This window comes from Papio anubis, chromosome 9 (assembly GCF_008728515.1).
Source record: "Papio anubis isolate 15944 chromosome 9, Panubis1.0, whole genome shotgun sequence".
NCBI classification, from domain to species: Eukaryota; Metazoa; Chordata; class Mammalia; order Primates; family Cercopithecidae; genus Papio; species Papio anubis.
The window spans coordinates 101,902,814-101,923,624 of record NC_044984.1 but is presented as its reverse complement, the minus strand read 5'-3'; the positions used below and the strand labels follow the sequence as shown (position 1 = coordinate 101,923,624).

General features: G+C 44.6%; 1 protein-coding gene across 4 annotated transcripts in view; it reads right to left on the bottom strand.

Annotated features, from left to right (window-relative positions):
* Nucleotides 1-20,811, bottom strand: part of BTBD11 (BTB domain containing 11) — a 337,966-nt gene that overhangs the window by 51,339 nt on the left and 265,816 nt on the right. The gene's annotated exons all lie outside the window — the stretch shown is intronic.

Here is a 20,811-nt window from a genome sequence, read left to right as displayed (position 1 = left end):
TGTCACCATCCCTGCCCTTGGGGCCCCACTGCCTGGAAAAGGAGAGGACACAGGAATGGGTTGTTATAATTCAATGTGGCAAATGCAAGAATTGAGGGGTAAGAGGCATGCACTGTTACAGAACACATGTGCTGCGGGAGTGCAAGGAAGTGGCCAGGCAGAGACTAGGGGATCCAGCAAGGCTTCCTGAGGGAGATGACCATTGGGCTATCTGTGTCTTTTTATTTTATTTTATTTTTATTTTATTTTATTTATTTTAATTTTTGAGGCAGGGTCTTGCTCTGTTGCCCAGGCTAGAATGCAGTGGTGCGATCATAGTTCACTGCAGCCTCAGACCTCTGGGCTCAAGTGATCTTCCTGTCTTAGTTACTCCGGTAGCTGAGACTATGGGGATGCACCACCACACCCAGCTCATCAAAAATTTGTTTTTGTAAAGACAGGGTCTTGTTATGTTGCCCAGGCTGCTCTCGAACTCCTGGCCTCAAGCAATTCTCCTGCCTTGGCCTTTCAAAGTGCTGGAATTACAAGCATGAGCAACTGCATCTGGCTTGTGTCTTAACTCAGGAGATAGGAGAAGAGAGAGCAGAAAAGCTGTGAGCAGGACCAGTATGAGCAAAAGTATGGTGCCGAGACATGCAGGCTGTGTGAGGGTAACCACGGAGGTTTCAGTGTTTCTGGGGCATAAACTTCTAGGCAGAAGCTGAGGTAAGCAGGGCCTAGACCACAGAGGACATGTGACGTAGTCCTTAAGGCTTCAGACTTTATCCTTAAAAGCCGTGAGGGGAGTGATATGGTTGGATGGCCAACACTAGGAGAGGATGGAGGGTGGGCCTGAGCCAACCCTAGAGGCCGGGAGACGTGCTAGAGCCAACTGAACCAGCTGAGTGGACAGAAGCCACTGCCAAAGTGTGAAGTGATGAGGGGCTGAGTTGAGATGGTGGCTACTGGGATGGGGCAGAGGGCGTGGACTCTGTCTTCTCCATGTGTGCCTGCCCGCTTCTCAGATATGCACTGCCCCTACCCAGAGGCAGGTGTGTCAGCTGGAGTCAGAGCTGTCCCAGACCCCCTCACGCTCCCCCTGCTTGCTGACTCAGGGGGTGGAAACTAAGGGGAGGAGCCTGGTGTTTGAGATTCCTGGTTCTGTTCCTGCCTCTAATGAACCCACTTTGTGGTGGAAGTAAGGGCGAAGTTTGTGAGGAATGAGAGGGGGCCATTGTCCCAGGTTTATGGCGCTGAGACTCCTGAGCACCTGAGGAGTGAATGACCACAAGAGTCCCAATAAGTGAATGTGATGTGTGTGGCCCTGGCCTGTCCCTGGTTTCCTGACACATCACTCATCTCTGCGGAGGAGCCTTGGTCTGAAAACTATCCCGGAATGGGAACCCAGGGGTAGGAGATGCTTTGGCTCTAGATGCTAGACATGAAGCGTTTGCTTCTGGCCACCAGGGGGACCTGCTGGGATGCAGATGGACTCCAAGGACTGGAGCCAGAAGCCTGGTGTTGAGCTGGGGGGTCTGCTCTGCACACCTGTCTCAGGACCTAAGCGTCAGGCCAGGCCTCCAAGGGCCTATTTGTAGGAGAGTCCTGGGAGGGACAATGAAAGGTACTTAGGGGCCCGGAGTTGATCAGAATCTGGACTCCAGGATTAAGGGCTTTTCATGGCAGGTAGGAAAGTCAAGAACACCCAAACGCTGTTGAAAGGCTATCCAGGGAAGACAGAGGGTTACCCTGGTAGTGGCGGAGGACTGGCTGGAGGACCGGGGCCTGGCTTCAGTCTATGGCATCAGCATCCGAGACCTGAGCTTCTAGGGAACAGAACGTGGCTGAGCCATAGAACTTCTTGGCCCAGCTCATGGGGGCCTTGAACGTGGCTCTCCTACAGCTAGGGTTACCAGATTTAGCAAATAAAAATACTTGAGAAATATTTCATGGGACACACTTATACTTAAAACATTATTCATTGTTTATCTGAAACTGAAATATAACTGGGTGTCTTGACTTTTATCTGGGAGAGGGCAGAGACTAGGGGCCCAGAAAGAACACAAGGAGAAACCATGGATCCTTCCAGAATGTAAACACAGCATCTATCTCCAGGGGAGGAGGGGGGACCCTTGCTGCGACTGTGGGCTTCATCCAAGGGACCAACAATCCCTGAAAAATGGGTAAGGAAGGAGCTTCAGACAAAATGAACATGACAGAGGGAGGCAGGCCAGAGTAAGAGAGCAAGGTCCCAGAGCACACATCACAGAGGCTTCCGGGAGAGGTGTGCACAGGCCTGGATGTGCTGTACTGAAAATTCTGGACCCTCAATTGGGGTTGTGTGTGTGCAAATCCCAGGGAGGTATCAGATTTGACTCACTATAGAGAAAACCTTTCTCACAGACCACTATCCAATTCTAGAAGAGGCTCCTTTCTGAAAGCAAGAGCTCCATTCTTGGGAGCAAAGATGCTGTAAATTATTGTCACAGAAAGACACCCATTGGAGTTTCTTCTTTTTTGTCTAAGTTCCTTCTGATATCCTTCATGCTTGATGGATTCAATCAAATATGCATTTTTGCATGAAAAATATACATTCTTCATTCCATATGACTGGATAAACATTACTGGGCACCTACAGTGTGCTGGGCCCCACACTACGGGACTACAAAGGTGGGAGACACAGACCCGGTGTTCTCAGAGCTCACAGACTCGTAAATGAATAATTCGAAGAACATCAGGAGAAGTGTTTACCAGCTATCAAGGTACTTGATTCTAATTAGAAAGAGACAAATGGCAAGAAAATTACTGTAGCTAAGATGATGATAATTGTTATTACAGGAAGCTGACATTTACTGAATTCTCACTATTGAAATGTAAGCTCTTTCTGTGTACGAACTCAAACCATCACAACAAATCCTGATGTAGGTAGGAGCTGCCAGAAGCCCCACTCCACAGAGGAGGAAACTTTAAGAAAACTGTCAAAGTCACAGAGCTGGTAAGTGGTGGGCCAGATTTTGACCTGACCCCTCATCCTGCCCTCTTCAGTGGGACCTGGCCCTCTCCCTCCACCATGCCTATGACTCCACACATATAGCTGTCTCCTTGAGCTCAGCTCTGGGTGGCTCTCAGACCCTTAAATTTAGCAGGTCCCAAATGGAACTTTTCATTAACTCTCCTATCCCCTTCCTCCAAACTTGTCCCTCAGTCATCCCATCTCAGTAAACAGCACCACTGTCCACCCAGGTACTAAGGCCAGAACCTTTTCTCATGCCCATATCCATTCCATTAGCTGTTGGTTTTGCTAATGAAATCCCAAATCCATCCACTTCTCTCCACCTCGGCTGCCCTACCTGGGTCTCAAAGAACAGCCTCCATCTCTGAGGTATCCAGTTACTGCCACAGCCTCCTAGCTGGTCTTCCTGCTTTCATTCTCCCCATCCAAACCAGTCTCTTACACAAGGTCAGAGTGAGCTTAAAACATCAGTAGAACCATGCTATGCCCCTGCTTAAAACCTTCCACTGCCTTCCAGTGTACTGAGGATAAAGTCCAGCTCTCCAGGCAGGGTCTGCTGAGCTCTACAGGCTCTGGGCCCCACCCCCTTCCCGGCTTGTCTCCCTCCTTCACTCTGCAACAGCGACTCTCCTCTTTCTTCTGACCCTTCAGCAGGCAGTGGCCTTCCTGCCTAGAGGACTCAGCTCCTGCGGTTCCCTCTCCCTGGAAGGTCCTTCCCCTGGCTCTCTGCAGGACATTTCTGACACGTCCATCCAAGCCAGGGCTCTCCAGGCCAATTTTGTTTGTCTCCTTGTTAGCATTTTTCACAGTTTGTGACTATTTTATTTACTTTAAAAATATTTGTTTTTTCCAATAGCATGCCAGTCTCCAGGGGGCAGGACCACATCTACCTTGTTGTCTATTGTATACTCATCAGTGCCTGACACACACTGCACCAATGGATAGGTGAGACATGCATGATCTACCATTCATTCTTAAAAAAATCAATTACGTTTTAATTAACCATTAAGCATGGTATGTATTTATGATGCACCACATGAATACACTGTGGTATGGCCAAATCAGGCTAATTACCAAATGCATTACTTACTGCACATATTTATTTATGGCGAGATCATGTGGTGTTTGTCCTTTTGTGCCTGGCTTATTTCACTTAACATAACGTTCTCCAGGTTTATCGACTTTGTCACAAATGACAGGATTTCCTTCTTTTTTTTTTTAAGACTGAATAGTAATTCCACTGTGCATATATACCACATTTTCTTTATCCATTCATCTGTTGATAGGCAGGTTGATTCCATATTTTGGCAATTGTGAACAGTGCTGCAATAAACATAGGAGTGCGGAGATCTCTCTGATATACTGATTTCATTTCCTTTGGATATACAGCCAGTGATGGGATTCCTGGATCATATAGTAGTTCTATTTTTAATTTTTTGAGGAACTTCCACACCATTTTCCATAATGGCTGTAATAATTTACATTCCCACCAACAGTGTACAAGGGTTCCTTTTCTTGACACCCTTGCCAACACTTTTATATTTCATCTTTTGGGTAACCGCCATTCTAACAGGTGTGAAGCGATATCTCATTGTAGTTTTAATTTGCATTCCTTGATGATTAGCAATATTGAGCATTTTTTCATATACCTGTTGGCCATTTGTATGTCTTCTTTTGAGAAATGACATGTTTAGGACCTTTGCTCATTATTTTTATTCTCTCTGTTGTCCAGGTTGGAGTGCAGTAGTGCAATCTTAGCTCACTGCAGCCTCTGCCTCCTGGGTTCAAGCGACTCTCATGCCTCAGCCACCTGAGTAGCTGGGATTACAGGCATACACCAGCAAGCCCAGCTAACTTTTATATTTTTAGTAGAGACAGAAATTTCTCTATGTTGGCCAGGCTGATCTCGAACTCGAGCTCAAGTGATCTGCCTGCTTTGGCCTCCCAAAGTGCTAGGATTACAGGCGTGAGTCACTGTGCCCGGCCTTCACTCATTTTTTTGGAGACGGAGTCTCACTCTATCACCCAGGCTGGAGGGCAGTGGCGTGATCTCGGCTCACTGCAAGTTCCGTCTTCCTGGTTTACGCCATTCTCCTGCCTCAGCCTCCCAAGTAGCTGGGACTACAGGCGCCTGCCACCACACCTGGCTAATTTTTTGTATTTTTAGTAGAGATGGGGTTTCACTGTGTTAGCCAGGATGGTCTCGATCTCCTGACCTCATGATCCTCCTGCCTCAGCCTCCCAAAGCGCTGGGATTACAGACGTGAGCAACCGCACCTGGCCCTCACTCATGTTTTTAATCGGATAATTTCCTTGCTATTGAGTTGAGTTCCTGATATATTTTGGATATTAACCCCATATCAGATGTATGATTTGCAAGTATTTTCTCCCATTCCATAAGTTGTCTCTTCACCCTGTTGATTGTTTCCTTTGCTGTGCAGAAGCTCTTTAATGTGATGCAATCCCATTTGTCTATTTTTGCTGTTGTTGCCTGTGCTTTTGGAGTCATCACCAAAAAAATAATTGCCCAGGCCAATGTTATGGAAATTTCCACCTGTGTTTTCTAGTGGTTTTACAGTTTCAGGTCTTACATTTTGAGCTGATTTGTGTATAGGGATGACATAAGGGTTCAATTTCATTCTTCTGCATGTGGATATCCAGTGTCCCCAAAACCTTTTACTGAAGAGAGTGTCCTTTGACATTGTGTGGTCTTCATTCTTGAAAGGAGGCCCCAGAAGGCATCTGTTTATCAATAATCCCTTGGTCATCCAAAATAAATAATAAATAATGGCTGTGGTTACTGAATTTTACCAGGTAAGTCAGGCAAGTGAACTAGAGCAGGTAAGAAACATTTTCCATAAAAATCTATGACAACTGTGACTTTCTGTTCAACCCGATTTGTTGGAAATATTTAAGTCTGCAAAAAAAAAAAAAAAAAAAAGTTCCTGTAGCATGTCTGTAAATGTGGCTGAGAGCCCCATACAGTCTTTCCAGAAAGTTCCTGAAGGATCTCCACCACTGTAAACCAACATGTCCCTCCGCGGCCTGGACAAATAAGTGTGCCCTCCTGAGTGCCTGACTTATTTATGCAGAAATCTATTCAGCTGGTCACCTGGGGCATCACTAGAAGGCAACCAGCTTTATGGTTTTCCCTTCAAGAGGCTTTCAATGATGCAGTATAAAACCTGATCAATTTAAGTGAGAGGGCAACTACCGAGGTGGTCAATTTCTCTAATTTTCAAGTGCCCCAGCCCCGAGAGATAGGCTCAATATCTTCCACCACTTCAGGGACATAACTTTAGAAAGATGTTTTCCAGGAGGCTTGCAGGCCTGAGGACAGCAAGTGATGGTGTTGCTTTCTCTCTCTTGGGAAGGAGGTGGCACCGAGGCAGGGAGTTAATGCATTCTGCTGATCTCTGGGTGCTTTCTGAGTGCCAAATGCAAGCTGGTGAGGTCCTGGACATCTTTATGCATTTATTACGTTTTAAAGCTAGTATAGCAATTATGAGCATAAACTCTGGTATCTCAAATCCCAAATCTGCTACTTGGCAGTTGTGTGATCTCAGGGCCAGTTACATAACCACTTTGTTGCTCTGTTTTCTCACCTGTACAGTGAACTTAGTCATACCTTCTTTACAGGATTTTGGATATGAATGAAATAAGATAATTTGTGTATAGTGCTTAGCAGAGTACCACGCTCAGCACACAGCTCTCATTAAGTGTCAGAAATCTCCTGTGATAATCATTAAACAAATTACAAAGCAAAGTGCAGACTTTGGAAAGAATATACTGTATTTGGAAAAAGCAAATACAGAGACACAGAGACTACAGTCCAAGTGTGTTTTAAGGTCTCAAATTAGATATCATGTCTAACAAACACCACCAGAATCACAGTAGACCTTACCCAGTGGGGAAACCCTGGCCCCCGGGAAGGCTGCCAACCCTGTCCCGCATGGTTTTGTAAGTGATAGTAGAGGGTGGGGAGGGAGTCAGTGCTAGATGAACGCAGTTTCTGGAATAGTTCAGAGCCCCTTAGGGTGCTGTGGGCCTACCCTACCAGGCTCGTGGCCCTCCTTTTTCTCTCTGATTCCAAGGACCAATCCTGGCCTCACTATCTCTAGAAGGTAACCGGCTGCTCCCAGGTTCCCTGAGAGTTTTACTCCAGTGTAACTCTGTTAAGGCCACCCCCGAGGATCTGGGCTCAGAGGCCAGGCTGCCCCGGTTCATCCCTTGGCTGTACCCTCACTCACCAGGCAACCTGGCACGGCTTTAATTTCATTTTGTTTTCTCATATGTAAAATGGGAACACTAATCTTACTTAACATGCTTTATTAACAAATACACAGCACTTACTATTTGCCAGGCATAGTATAAACTTTTTATAAATACGAACTTGTTGAATCCTCATAATAACCCTATGATGAAGGCACTATTATTTTAAATTTATTTCACAGATAAGGAAAATGGGCACAGAGGGGTTAATCAACCTGCTCATTGTCACACAGCTGAGTAGGAGTCAGGATTTGAACCCAGCAGTCTGGCTCCATAGTCCATCCTGCTGATCACTCTGCATGGCCCAGTTCTTAGTGAGGTGCTGCCCAGCACTGGGCTGCTGTGGCTTGGAAGCGCAGGCTTCCAAAGGGATTCCTTATACTATGACTCTGAGATCCTGTAACGCGAAAGGCCCAAGCAGCCCCAATAACCATGATCACGCATACAAACACCACCCTTTATTACATGCTTATTGTGTTTCACACAGTGTGCTAAACAGCCAATTTTCACCACTTCAGTGGATCCTCTCTTGGGAGGAGATCATCATCATTATTCACATTCTATCAGCAAGGAAACTGAGGCGAAGGTCTGGTGTCTGAATCCAAAGCTTTGCCCTCACAGAGGCAGGAGAGGCTGGTGCCTAAGACCAAAATTCACATCCTAGCACCTACTTGCTAAGGCATCTTGGGCAGGTGAAAAAAACTCTCTAAGCCTCAGTCTCCCCCTCTGCAAAACAGGGACGATGGTAACAGTCCTCACTGTCTACATCTGCAATGAGGTTTAAAAGAGATAATACTTTTGAACCACTTAGCACGGTGTGTGATGATAATAATTGCCTAATACATGGAATGGGTAATTCATTGCTATGATTTTATAATTGCAGGTCCTCTCTCCAGGGATTTAATCAGGCCATCTGGACACTCCCCACCACCATCCTTCAGCCACACAGTCCTCCAATCCCAGGGCAGGTCCTTCCTTGCTGCCAAGGCCTTTTCCAATTGTTCTAGGGCCTGGACCCTCTGAGCCCAGCCCTCCTTGTGGCCTGTCACGTGCAGGGCCTCGTGAGAGCTCTGCCGTGTCTCTGGTGGCTTCTCGCTTCCCTGTCCATGTGTTTCTGTTCTCATTCATCTGGGTCTCACCAGCAGTTGGCAATCTGCAACAGAGCAACTTCCAAGGCTCCTCTCCAAGGCAGCAGCCATCTGCCTGGGGAGCTGCGTGAGAGGAAAAGTCACTTTTCCTTGCTCACATGGAAGATTCCTGAAGCCCACCACTGGACGGTGCAGGCTGAGGTGTTTGGCTGTTGTGGGGATAAATATGAGAGGATGCAGCCCCGTTCTGCTGCTTGGGCCCCTGGGAATTGTGGTTTGGGTTACACTATGGCTCCATCCAGCAGTCAGATTAGTTGTCTTGAAAGACAGCAAAGATAGTAACAATAACCAAAGGCACAGTAAACATTTACAAACAGCTTTCCTAACGCACTCTAGTTAATATCATAATGATGACTGGCATTTATAGACAGCTTTTCATTTGTTAAGTATTTCACATATAATAGCTCACTTAAATCTTCAAAATGACCTCATAAACTGTGGACTGCTCTGCTCGTCTTACAGAAGAAAAATTGTGGCATCGAGGTTGCATATCGGTTGCTCAAGGTCGCACAGCTTGTAGCTGATGGAGCTGGCACTCAACCCAGGCCTCCTGACTCCTCAGCCCACACCTGAATCTTGCTTAAACCCTCAGGAACCCCAAAAGGTAAGCTTTCATGTCCCCCTTTTACAGATGAGGAAACAGAGACTCAGAGGAGTTACATATCTGGCCCTAAAGTCACTCAGCTTCTTAGACTTCAATTTCAACCCAGATCTGTCTCATTCCAAAGTCCAGGCTCAAGTACGACCTGTGTTTGTGGGTGAATGCCCATACTCCATCCCAGCCTACTCCACAAAATTCAACATTACTGAATACCTACTCTGTGCCACACACTGGGGATCCACAGAGGCCAATAGGATGTGATTTCTGCTCTGGAGAACCTCAGAGTCTGAGGGAAATACCATCACTCATTCATTCATGCAGACTTTTTTTTTGGCCTTTATAATTATTTTTAATTGGCACATAATAATTCACACATGCATATTTATTGGGCTCCAGTACTGGCCAGGCACTGGATTAGGTGCTGTGATGAAGCAGCAAATGAGTCAGACGCGGCTCCAGCCTCACAAGGCTGTCGTGGAAAAGGAAGTTAAGTGAGCTGTTCGGTATGCAGGTAATGACATAAGTGAAAATGAAGGTAGCTGGTGGGGGGAGGGGAAATGAGAGTACAACACTAACTCAAAATAGTAATTAAGGACCAAGTCGCCAGCCTTTCATATGCCTCTGTGGGCATAACAGAGATGGATGGTATCCAGTAGACAATAATGCTGATTTCACTTGTCTGGATACTCAGGACATCATTGAAGGGCGGCAGGAAACTGCTGGAGTTGAAATGCATGCGGACACAGCACATGTCCTTGCTGTGTTACCTTCAGCAAACTATGCCATCTGTGGCTATGCTTCCACTTTCTCATCTATTAAATGGGGAGAACAGTCCATATGTGTTAAGATTTTGGTGAGGATGAAGTGAGATCATACACACGAATCTGTTTTTGTTAGGCTGGGGCGCTGTTTATGGACAGGCACCGAGAAAAGTGGGATGTGTAATACTCATATAGACTAGAAACATCTAGATGACCTGGACCTAGGCAGCCACCTGAAATGCAGCAGAAACACTCCAGGCAGTCAACACTCCAACACCTGTTCAGGATCTCTGGGGAATCTCATGGTGGCCTTGAAAGAACACCTAAACCAAGGATGGCAGACAGGGTTCAACTTGTGCATCAACTCTGATTCACTGCTATTGTTGACTGGAGGATGGTGTCAAGGGAGATTCTGAAGCCGTGTCCAGACTTAGCCAGGAAGGAGGAACACCCAAGCCCTTGAGAAAAGTTCTGAAAGCAACGGGTAATGCAGGAGCAGAGACACCATAAGGGCCCAGATGAATGTGGTTATATCATGACTGTATCACCCATTAGCTGTGTGACTTTGGACAAATCACATTTCTTCTAACAACTTTAGTTTCCTTGTCTGTAAAATGGGGATGTTAGGCTAGTCAAGCTCTTGGGTACCTCCCAGCATGGACATTCCCTGAGTTTATTACATGTCTTCTGGTACTCATGAACCATTCTTTACTGCATAATAGCTTTTCTCCTTTACTCTATCCCAGCATATTAGCTTCTCTGTTTTTGGTCTTATCTCATGCAAACATTTATTCCTGTGGCCAAGAAGATCACCTGGGAAAGAAATGTGTGGCAATGAGTTTTAACCATCCCCACCATTGTTCTCCACTTCTTCTTCATAGTAATATGGAATCACCTGTGTCACTGAGTTTTGGCTGGGTGCAGGGTCACTTAGTTAGGGAATACATTTTCCAGACTCTGTGGCTGGCTACAGCCATGTGATTAAGTTCTCACCAACAAAACGTGAGTAGAAGTGGCATGGGTAACATTTGTGTCCAGTGGTGAGCTGAAGCCAGATCTTGCTGGCTTGTGAAAGCCAACTGTGTGCATCTTCCCCATCCTGTGTTCAGTAACAACTCATTGCTAACTTGAAATCAGCCATACTGGGGGTATTTACACCATGGAAATTGGCAAACACTGCAAATCATGGCTCTCACCACCCTCCTGGGACAGAAGATTGTTAAACATTTACCAGCATGACACAATGTCATTTGATTAAATGGAAGCTCCTAGCTCTGACTTTCCCTTTGTCCCTTTCCCCAGCTGATAAGCAGACTTGCCAGTGTCCTAGCTTTGACTATGCAGGTAAGCCTAATGCTCCAGGGCCGACTTCTTCTTAAAAGGCAACACAGTCAATAATTTAGGCTTGTAGGCCGTATGGTCTCTGTTGTAATTAGTCAATTCTGCTGTTAGAGCTTGAAAACAGTAAACAAATAGGTGTGGCTGTGTTCCAATAAAACTTTATTTAAACAGAAGGCTGACCCAGGGGCCATAGTTTGCTGACTCATGCTTTCAAGGAACTGCAAAGCAACAAGATGAAAGGAACTTGGGTCCTCTAAATATCTTGTGGAGAAGTCACCCCACCAACCTGCAATGGCTGATATATTACATGACAGAGAAATATCATCTCTCTTAGTCAAGCCACTGTACTCTGGAATCACTCTGTTATGGAAGCTGGCCATCTATCTAATACATGAACTCAGAAAATACCTGCCTGCTGTAGTTTGAATGTCCCCACCAAAACTAATTGAAATGTAATTGCTATTGTGGTAGTGTTTTGAGGTGGGATCTTTGGAAGGTGATTGGGTGATGAGAGCTCTGCCCTCAAGAATGGGTTAGTGCTATTATCATGGGAGTGGGCTAGTTATTGCAGAGGTGAGGTCAGCTGCCATTCTCTCCGTATCGTGCATGCTCACTTGCCCTTCTGCCATGGGATGACTCTCACCAGATGCTGGTGCCACACTCTTGGACTTTCCAGACTCTAGAACTGTGAGCCAAATAAAGCTCCTTTCTTTATAAATGCCCATTCTGTGGTATTCTGTTATAGCAACAGAAAATGGACTAAGACAATGCCCATTATGGCTACTGTCTTAATAGGTAAGAATGGAAACATGTCTTTCCTGGAATTTACTGGGCCAGATCTGGCTGCTTTCTCCAATTTCCTAATTTCTGGAGCTGAAGATACGAATGTTGGAGTCTGCAGACTCAGAATATCTAGGAGAGTAGGGGTTTCATTTATGAGAGTCTGGTGATGCATTTATGGCCCACAGGGCTTTAAAAAAGCACAACAATGTGCCGTTGAGTTTGTCTGTGGTTACACTCCAGGCTGTCTGGTAGGACTCTAAGGGATGCACCAGGGTTGCAGGTGTCTGCTGTGTCCAGCTCTAGTTTCTAAGTTTACTGGACACCTGAATAAAGTCAGCCTGAGATGGGACAAGAGCAAGATTTGCTGTTTTATGCTTTTATTTAAAAGCAACACCAGCGATTCTCAAAGAGCCACAAGGAAAGCCACATTCTGTTCTTATTGTGAGGCAGGGAGGTGTGAGTGGAACAGAACTTAAGGAAGGGGGAAGGAAGGTGGAGGGGTAAGGCGAGTAGGGAGGGAAGGAGGGAGAGGCTCTTGGCCTGGATGCAGAGGGGGAAAACTCTAGGGCTTGTGGCCAGTGCAATCCTAAGACTCATGCTGTGTGCCAATACCGTGTTTGAAGACTATTTTGTTGTTGTTGTTTGAGATGGAGTCTTGCTCTGTCACCCAGGCTAGAGTACAGTAGTGTGATCTCAGCTCACTGAAACCTCCACCTGCCAAGTTCAAGTCATTCTCCTGCCTCAGCCTCCTGATTACAGCTGGGATTACAGTCATCCACCACCATGCCTGGCTAATTTTTGTATTTTTAGAAGAAACGGGGTTTCACCATGTTGGCCAGGCTGGTCTTGAACTCCTGACCTCAAGTGATCCACCCGCCTGGAACTCCCAAAGTGCTGGGATTACAGGCGTGAGCCACTGCACCAGGCCAAATTTGAAAACTTTTATATGGGACACACACTTGCTCAGTTCCCCCTGTTGCCCCACATTCAACTGGATCCACCCGTGTGTTTCCTGCCTGGCCCTGGTGGCATTTGCAATTGGACCCTTGACTGGAATAGGGTGCAATGTGATATGTTCTAGTATTACAGATGAATATTAAGGAACTAATATTTTAAGATATCTTCATTAATTCATTCTTGTCACCTGTTAAATGTCAAACAGTGTGCTAGGCATTCTTGAGTGCTTCCATACCTAGTATTTTACGATTCTCAAATAATACTTATAGTAAACACATAGCATTTATTATGTGCCAGGAACTATTCTAATTATATATACACACACAATATTTATAAATATATAAGTGAATATATGTATATATACACATATGCTTATATATATAAATATTACCTATCTATATGTGAATATAAATATGTGAAATAATATATGTGAATGCATATATATGTGTATAAATAAACATGCATACATATATACTCATTCACATATATCATCTTATCTAATCCTTACTTGAATCCCACAAAATTCATCTTAATTTTTTGGAAGAGAAAATGACAGCACAGAGAGGCTAAGAAACTTTCCCAAGGTCACACAGCTAGTCAGTGGTAGAACTGAGATTTGAAACCAGGAAGGCTATTGCTGGAGCCTATTCTTCCCGCCCAACTCCACTGCCCCTCTGTGCTATCAAAGGCCTTCCACATTCGCTTAGATTCTCTTCCAATGCTGCTGTCTGGGCAACTAACTACTAGATGCCAGGTACTGGATGAGGTGCCAAAGAAATATATATTCCCAATCATAGGCTTCAAGTTTAAGGTTGTGTTGCCATTGCTCCTCTGAGAAGTTCCCCACCTCTCAAGCATTTCTTTTTCCTCCCATTGCAGCCAACAAGGCCTGCTTCCCACTCTGAACACACATTTCCCTACTGCTTTCTTGCCTGTATGCATGGGGTGCTCCTCAGGTCAAATCTGCTCCCCTGTGGCTTGCTTTCCTTCAAATCATATTCTAGAAACAGATCCCATATACCAGCTTCTGACTTGCCGGGTTCCAGAATGTCAGTGCTGAAAGAGATTGCACAGCCCAACTCCTCACCTTCTTACGATCAGGAAACTGGGAACACCAGAAGGGCTGACTACTTTGTCTGAGTCACAGTCATATGTAGGAAAAAAATCCATCTTTTTTCCAAAGTCATTCAGCAAGTCTCTCCATGAACACATTTAGGTTTGCATAGGTTAGTGATTCTCAACCAGGGTCGATTTTTGTCACCCAGGGGACATTTGGAGACATTTTTGACTGTCACACAAGAGGTGCTGCTGGTATCTAGTAGGTAGAGTCGAGGGTGCTCTTAAACATCCCGCAATACACAGAGTGCCCCCCACCAACAATAGCCCCCAGCAACAAAGAATTATCCAGCCCTAAATGTCGTAGTGCTGAGGTTAAAAGACCCTGGTGTAGGGTAATACAATTTTTTTGCATCATCTTTTATATATCAAGCAGTTCCCATTACAGGATTTTGTAGATGTGACAATAAAACGGTGCCTTCAGAAATGAGTCGTGAAATGGCAAATCAGAGGACTACATGTCTGACTCGGATACTGGCCCCCTCCTCAACACACTTTCCCAAGAATGCTGTAGTCAAACTCCCTTTCATAGGCTTCCAGTCTCCTGGTTGATGATTTTTTCCCTTTTCTTTTGGGTAGCAAAAAGATGAACAAATTGAGAGTGCTTTGTGCTGAGGTAAGTCACACCAAGGTCTCTGAGCACCTTTCTAAGAAAGAAAGAAAAAAATTATATTATCTCAGCAAATGGAACATGTAATGCTTGCAAAAGTTCCTAGGAGGAATCTTTGTCCAAAAATCATGCCCACTTGCTATTTAATGCTGCTACTAAAGTACAGAAAATAACCAGCTCATTAAACCTGCATAGATAAGGTAAAGCAAGTGATTCCAAGTCCTCCTCCCTACCAATTCTTTCTGACTTGGGAGAGATACCAAAAGATAGAAATTCTGGGTCTGTCTGAATATGTTTAAAAATATTTATTTCAAAAGCAAGGGCTACAAACGCCCAGGAGAATGAAACTATGGTGCCCATGTCTGTATGTGTTGCCATGTGATTTTGAGTAGAAAATGATGAGGCAGCATTATCTTGCTTCAGCATCATGGCTTATATTCAAAGAGTCAAAAATGAGGGCCGCCTCCAGAGGAGTCACCTCTAATTAAGGATGTAAGCCCTTAATGCATCTTCTTTGGCAGAGACTGTTTGCTGTCTTTCAGACCTTACCTTTTTTATTTATTGCTGCAGGTCTTGAATTTTTAGCTGGACACATGGCTGCTCAAATAAAGACTACATTTCCCAGAGTCTCTTGCCGCTATATATGGGCATATGACCAAGTGCTGGTCAATAGAAAGTGAGGGGAAGTGACATGTGCAATCTCTAGGGGCATGCCTTGCCCTTCTATTTTCTCTTTTCCCACTGGATAGATGTAGTCCTGCTGGGTGGGGCCATGCAGAGGGAGGTATCACCCAAGGGATGGCAGAGCAACAAGAGGGAAAGTGGCTAGGTCCCCAACCTTGTGGAGTTGCCCAGGGTTGCTTATGTCTGGACTGTTATATGACGGAGATTTTAAAACTCTTATCTTATCCAAGCCACAGGTATTTTGAATGTCCATTATAACTAATGAATCTATATCCTAATTAATCCATTCCACAAATGGTTTTCAAGTTTAGATCAATTCAGTGAAGTACTTCAGGGAAGTGCTAAGTATATGCTAGCTAGTGGGCTCGGTGCTGGAGATTCAAGATGAAAGCACACACGCCATCCACCCTCCAAGGAATTCTAGAAAGAACTGACTGCCTTCTTCATAACAGTTTTCACCAATAAACAAACCAAATTCCTAAAGTGTTAGGGCAAATTTCTAGTTTTCCAATCCCCAAATGCACTCCTAGTAACACCAGTCCCACAAGATGCTCTATGATGGGTCCGCAATTTTTTTCTGCAAAGGGCCAGATAGTATGTTAGGTTTGAGGACCACATGTTCTCTATCATAACTACTCAACTCTGCCACTGTAGTGGGAAAGCAGCTGCAGAATACTAAATGAGTGGGAGGGGCTGTTTTCCTACACAACTTTACTTATAAAAATAGGTAGCAAACAGCTATAGTTTGCTCACCCCGCTCTATGGTAAAATATTTACACAGAATAACCTTCTTTTTGAGAGTTACAGGAAACATAGGATGTTAAAGCACTGAGAATTTTTTAAAGCTTATTTAATTTTAAGCTACTGTTCCTCAAATTTATTGAATCACTTAACGCTTCTTTATAATGCATATTCATATCCCAGAACTTGCTTTCTCAATGTGTTATTGCAAATACTGGCTAGGTAGATAACTTTCATTGTTAATGAATTATTTTCAGCACACATAAAATATAAAGTAACATAATGACCACCTACATGCTGACCATCCAACACAATTGAAATAATAAAGCCTTACAAGCACAAAGGCCCCTGCACCCTGCCTCTTGACTCCATCATCTTGTCTACCTTTCTGAGTACCCTATCTTCTGAATTTGACATTTGTCATTCCTATGCATGCTTTACTCTTTTTACTACATATATAAATTCCTAAAAATATACAGGATGTTTTGCATGTTGGTGAACTTTATAGAAGTGTTAGCATACTGCATAAATCCTTCTTCAACTTGCTTTTTTTGTATAATATTTGAGAGTTGGTCATGTAATAACAGGCTGATCTAGTTCATTTCTTTTCATCATTACTTGGTTTTCCATCGAATGAACACAACACAATATAATTTATGTATCCATTCTCTCTAGGCAGCTTGTTTTTTCCTCTCTTTTGCTATTACAAAATGCATTTATGAATATCCATGTACATGTCTCCTTATTTCTATATGGGAAGACTTTCTCTAGGGTATAGACCTAGAGTAGAATTGTATCTTTTCAAGTTTACTTTAAAGTAGATCCAGAGTCCCCTCCAGTGGTGTTTAAGAGTTTTCACTATTCTACATCTTTGCCTGAATTTGTTATTGTCTGATTTTATTTATTTATGTACTTTGGCCAATCTAACTGGTATGAAATACATACCTGAGTGTGAGCTTGAATTGCATTTCCAGGATTACTAGTGAGGTTGGGGGCTTTTCACATATTTCTTGGCTCTCTGATAGAGTATTTCAACGCTAAGGCTTCACAGGGAGTTCTGGCATTGGAAATGCTGATGACGCTAGATTGATGTAGTGCATCTGACTTCCTAAGAGGAACTGAGGCTGGAGGCTGAGCCTTTCAAGATGAACCCAAAGGCCTGGTGCAAAAGTGACTTTCACATTTCCCATTTATTCTTTGATTAGGGCTGCCTTTCTAGTGGAGAGAACGTAGCCTTTGGAATAAGACAGACCTGACTCAAATTCCATATGGGTCACATTCTCCATATAACCATGGGCAGGTTTCTTAACCCCTTGGAGTTCCAAGTTCCTCAGGTGTGGAGAAGAAAAGGAAGCTCCTTGTAGGGCTGAAGGAAACTGAATGGAGGTGGGCATGAGAAATGCCCAGAACTGGGTCTGGTCCATGCAGGCTCTTGATTGTTCCTGCCATCTTGTGGAGATATAAGAGAGGACATGAGCTGCAGTTATTCTTATTTCCTTTGCCCATGACATGCCTCAGTTTCCCCCACAGGTAACAGTGTCCCTGATGATGTGGTCTGGATATGTGTCCCTGCCCAAATTTTAATTCCCTGTGTTGGAGGAGGGGCCTGGTGAGAGGTGATTGGATATGGGGGTGGACTTCCCCCTTGCTGTTCTCATGATAGTGAGTGAGTTCTCATAAGATCTGGTTGTTTAAAAGTGTTTAACTCCTTCCTGTTTGCCCTTTTCCTCCTGCTTCAGCCATGTAAGACTGGCCTACTTCCCCTTCCACCATGATTGTAAGTTTCCTGAGGCTTCCCCAGCCATGCTTCCTGTACAGACTGTGGAACACTGAGTCAATTAAACCTCTTTTCTTCATAAATTACCCAGTCTCAGGTATTAATAGTTCTTTATAGCAATGTGAAAACAGACTATTTCCATGCCATTTTGCATATCTAACATCTGACCACAAAACTGAATAATTTTCAGAGCTAGAAAGCACTTTGGAGATCATTCAATCTGGTGGTTCTTAACCTTTTGCAGGGTGATTTAATGAAATGGCATGTATGCACTGAACGTTGTGATGTCTACAAGCTTTTTAAAGTATGGGACTGGTTCCTTGTTACCAAAAATACTTTTGTCCTGGTTTTGTGCTAAGCACTTTGTACTAAGCACGTGACTTTGTAGTAAGTACTGCTGGCCTGACTAATTGCTAAGGAAAGATAATGTCCTCATGTAATTAATATTTTAAACTAGAGTTTGGGAGCTTTGCTGGCCTGAGGAAATAAGCATCTTGGTTAGAAATTTAATAGACTCAAGAGTAGGCCAAAAATAAATAAATATATAATCAATAAATCCCTGTTTCCCAAGAAGCCAAATCCCACATGGCTAACTACATACCCTCAATACTGCCAGCCGGAATCTGAAGGCTTACTTTGGAAGCAAGCCTCAAATGCCATTTAAGATGCAGTTCCCTGTGTTGCTATAAGTACCAAATGTGTTTCTGTTTTGCTTTTAACACTTTGGAAGCTCAGAACTAATTCCAAGTGTTGGCAAACTGTCTGCTGCCTGCAGTCTGGTTTCCACCCACACCAGCCTGTTGGAACTGCTGTTGTAAAGGGCACTAATGAATTCCTCACTGCCAGCCCAGTGGCCTCCCTTCTCTGCTGATGTTGCAACCTTGGATTCTGGTGACCTCTTTCCATCTCAGTTTCCCTGGTCCCTGCTACTTCATTCTCTCTAGGCTCTTCTATGACTGCACCACTCTTCCTTGTCTCAGTGACTCCTCTTCATCAGTTGCTTCCAGAGGCAACGTCCTCCACACCCACAGCTTCAACATTCACCTATTTGCCAAGTGCCCACAAAGGCTTCCTTAGTTAAGGCCTCTCTTCTGAGTTCTACACCGAGTTCTCACCTGTCTATTAGTGTGTTTATGTAGAAGCCTTTTTGCATCTAAATTAATAAAGGAGGCTGGGCGCAGTGGCTCATGCCTGTAATCCCAGCACTCTGTGAGGCTGAGGCAGGCGGATCACTTGAGGTCAGGAGTTCCTGACCAGTCTGGCCAACATGGCGAAACCCTGTCTCTACTAAAAAAAAAAAAAAATACAAAAATTAGCCAGGCATGGTGGTGGGCGCCCATAATCCCAGCTACTTGGGAGGCTGAGGCAGGAGAATTGCTTGAACCCAGGAGGTGGAGGTTGCAGTGAGCTGAGATCACACCACTGTACTTCAGCCTGGGTGATAGAGTGAGACTCCATCTCAAAAAGAAAAAAAAATTAGTCCAGGAAAAGTCTCGGTCTTCTCACTTATAGCACCACGAACACACTTCCTATCAGCTCTGCATCCTTCATTCATTCAACAATTATTGATTGGGCCCCAACTATGTGCCAGGCCCCACAATCAAGGCAACTTATTTCTGCCCCAGCCCTAAAGAGAGGAGGAGGCCAGCTGTGAATACAAGTCCAGGCTGTGAACCTTTCTTCTGTAATAGTCCATGCTCCCTTGTGTCTCTCCTAGTCTCTGCTCATTCTGCTCACTTGGGACAAGGCCCAGCCAACCAGGGGCCATGTTTCCCATCTGCACAGATCCTCCTTCCCTTCTGCTATCTTTTCCCATTAGTGAGCCCCTCTCTGATTACAAATGCTAGATACAAATGATGGATGTTCAACTGCTTTGATTATGGTTTTGGATGCCAGCCAGTGATGGCTTTCCAAATCTCATATTTCAGAGGCAACAGAAAACCTGAGTCACACAGAGGAACACTGGAGTCACAGGTGGGGACAGTGACTCCCAAGCCAGACAGTCCCAGCTGATTTTCTTCCAGCAGTGGCAGAAGGTCCAAGACACACCAGACCTCAGTGAGAGTTACCAACCATATCCCAAATGATATACTGCCACATCTCTTCAAGGTATTTATTTCCCCTTCTTTTCAGAGGGCAATGAGGCTATTGTTTTTCACAACCAGAAAGAACTGACCTTCTTGGTCGAGAGGGGAGAAAATAAGCTAATATTTCATGTGCGTTTACTACGACACAAGTATTGTGCTAAATGGTTTGTATACATTATTTCATCTAATCCTCTCACAACCTTATGAGGTGGGTATAATTATTGTCCTCATTTTACAGATACAGAAATTGAGGCCCAGAGAGGTGAGTAACTTGCCTAAGGTCACACAGAGTAAGTGGTGCAGCCAGGATTTGAACCCAGGCAGTCAGGCTGCAAGTCCTGTGGTTCTAACCACAGTGCTCTGCTTTCTTTCTGAGCAGATGCTGGAGTGTGGACCTAATTCCCTGGTAAACTTGCTCCAATAAAGAGGCCTGATAAGGACTCTCTCACTTGGATGGACAACCAACATTTAAAAAATGGAACCCGGCTGGGTGGGGTGGCTCACGCCTGTAATCCCAGCACTTTGGGAGGCTGAGGCATGTGGATCACCCAAAGTCAGGAGTTCCAGACCAGCCTGGCTAACATGGCAAAATCCTGTCTCTACTAAAAATACAAAAATTAGCCGGGCATGGTGGCACATGCCTGTAATCCCAACTACTCAGAAGGCTGAGGCTAGAGAATCACTCGAACCTGGGAGGCGGAGGTTGAGGTTAGCTGAGATCATGCCACTGCACTCCAGCTTGGGGGATAGAACAAGAGTCCGTCTCAAACAAACAAACAAACACCACACACACACAAAATGGAACCCATTAGTACTTCTCCCACATTGTCCTGTGCCGCATTTGTTAAAACCTTCCCTAGCTACACACTCTCCCATGCCAGAAACTTCAGAGTCAACTTTTAATGTAAACATTTGGTGAGGGACCTACTAGGCAACACAGG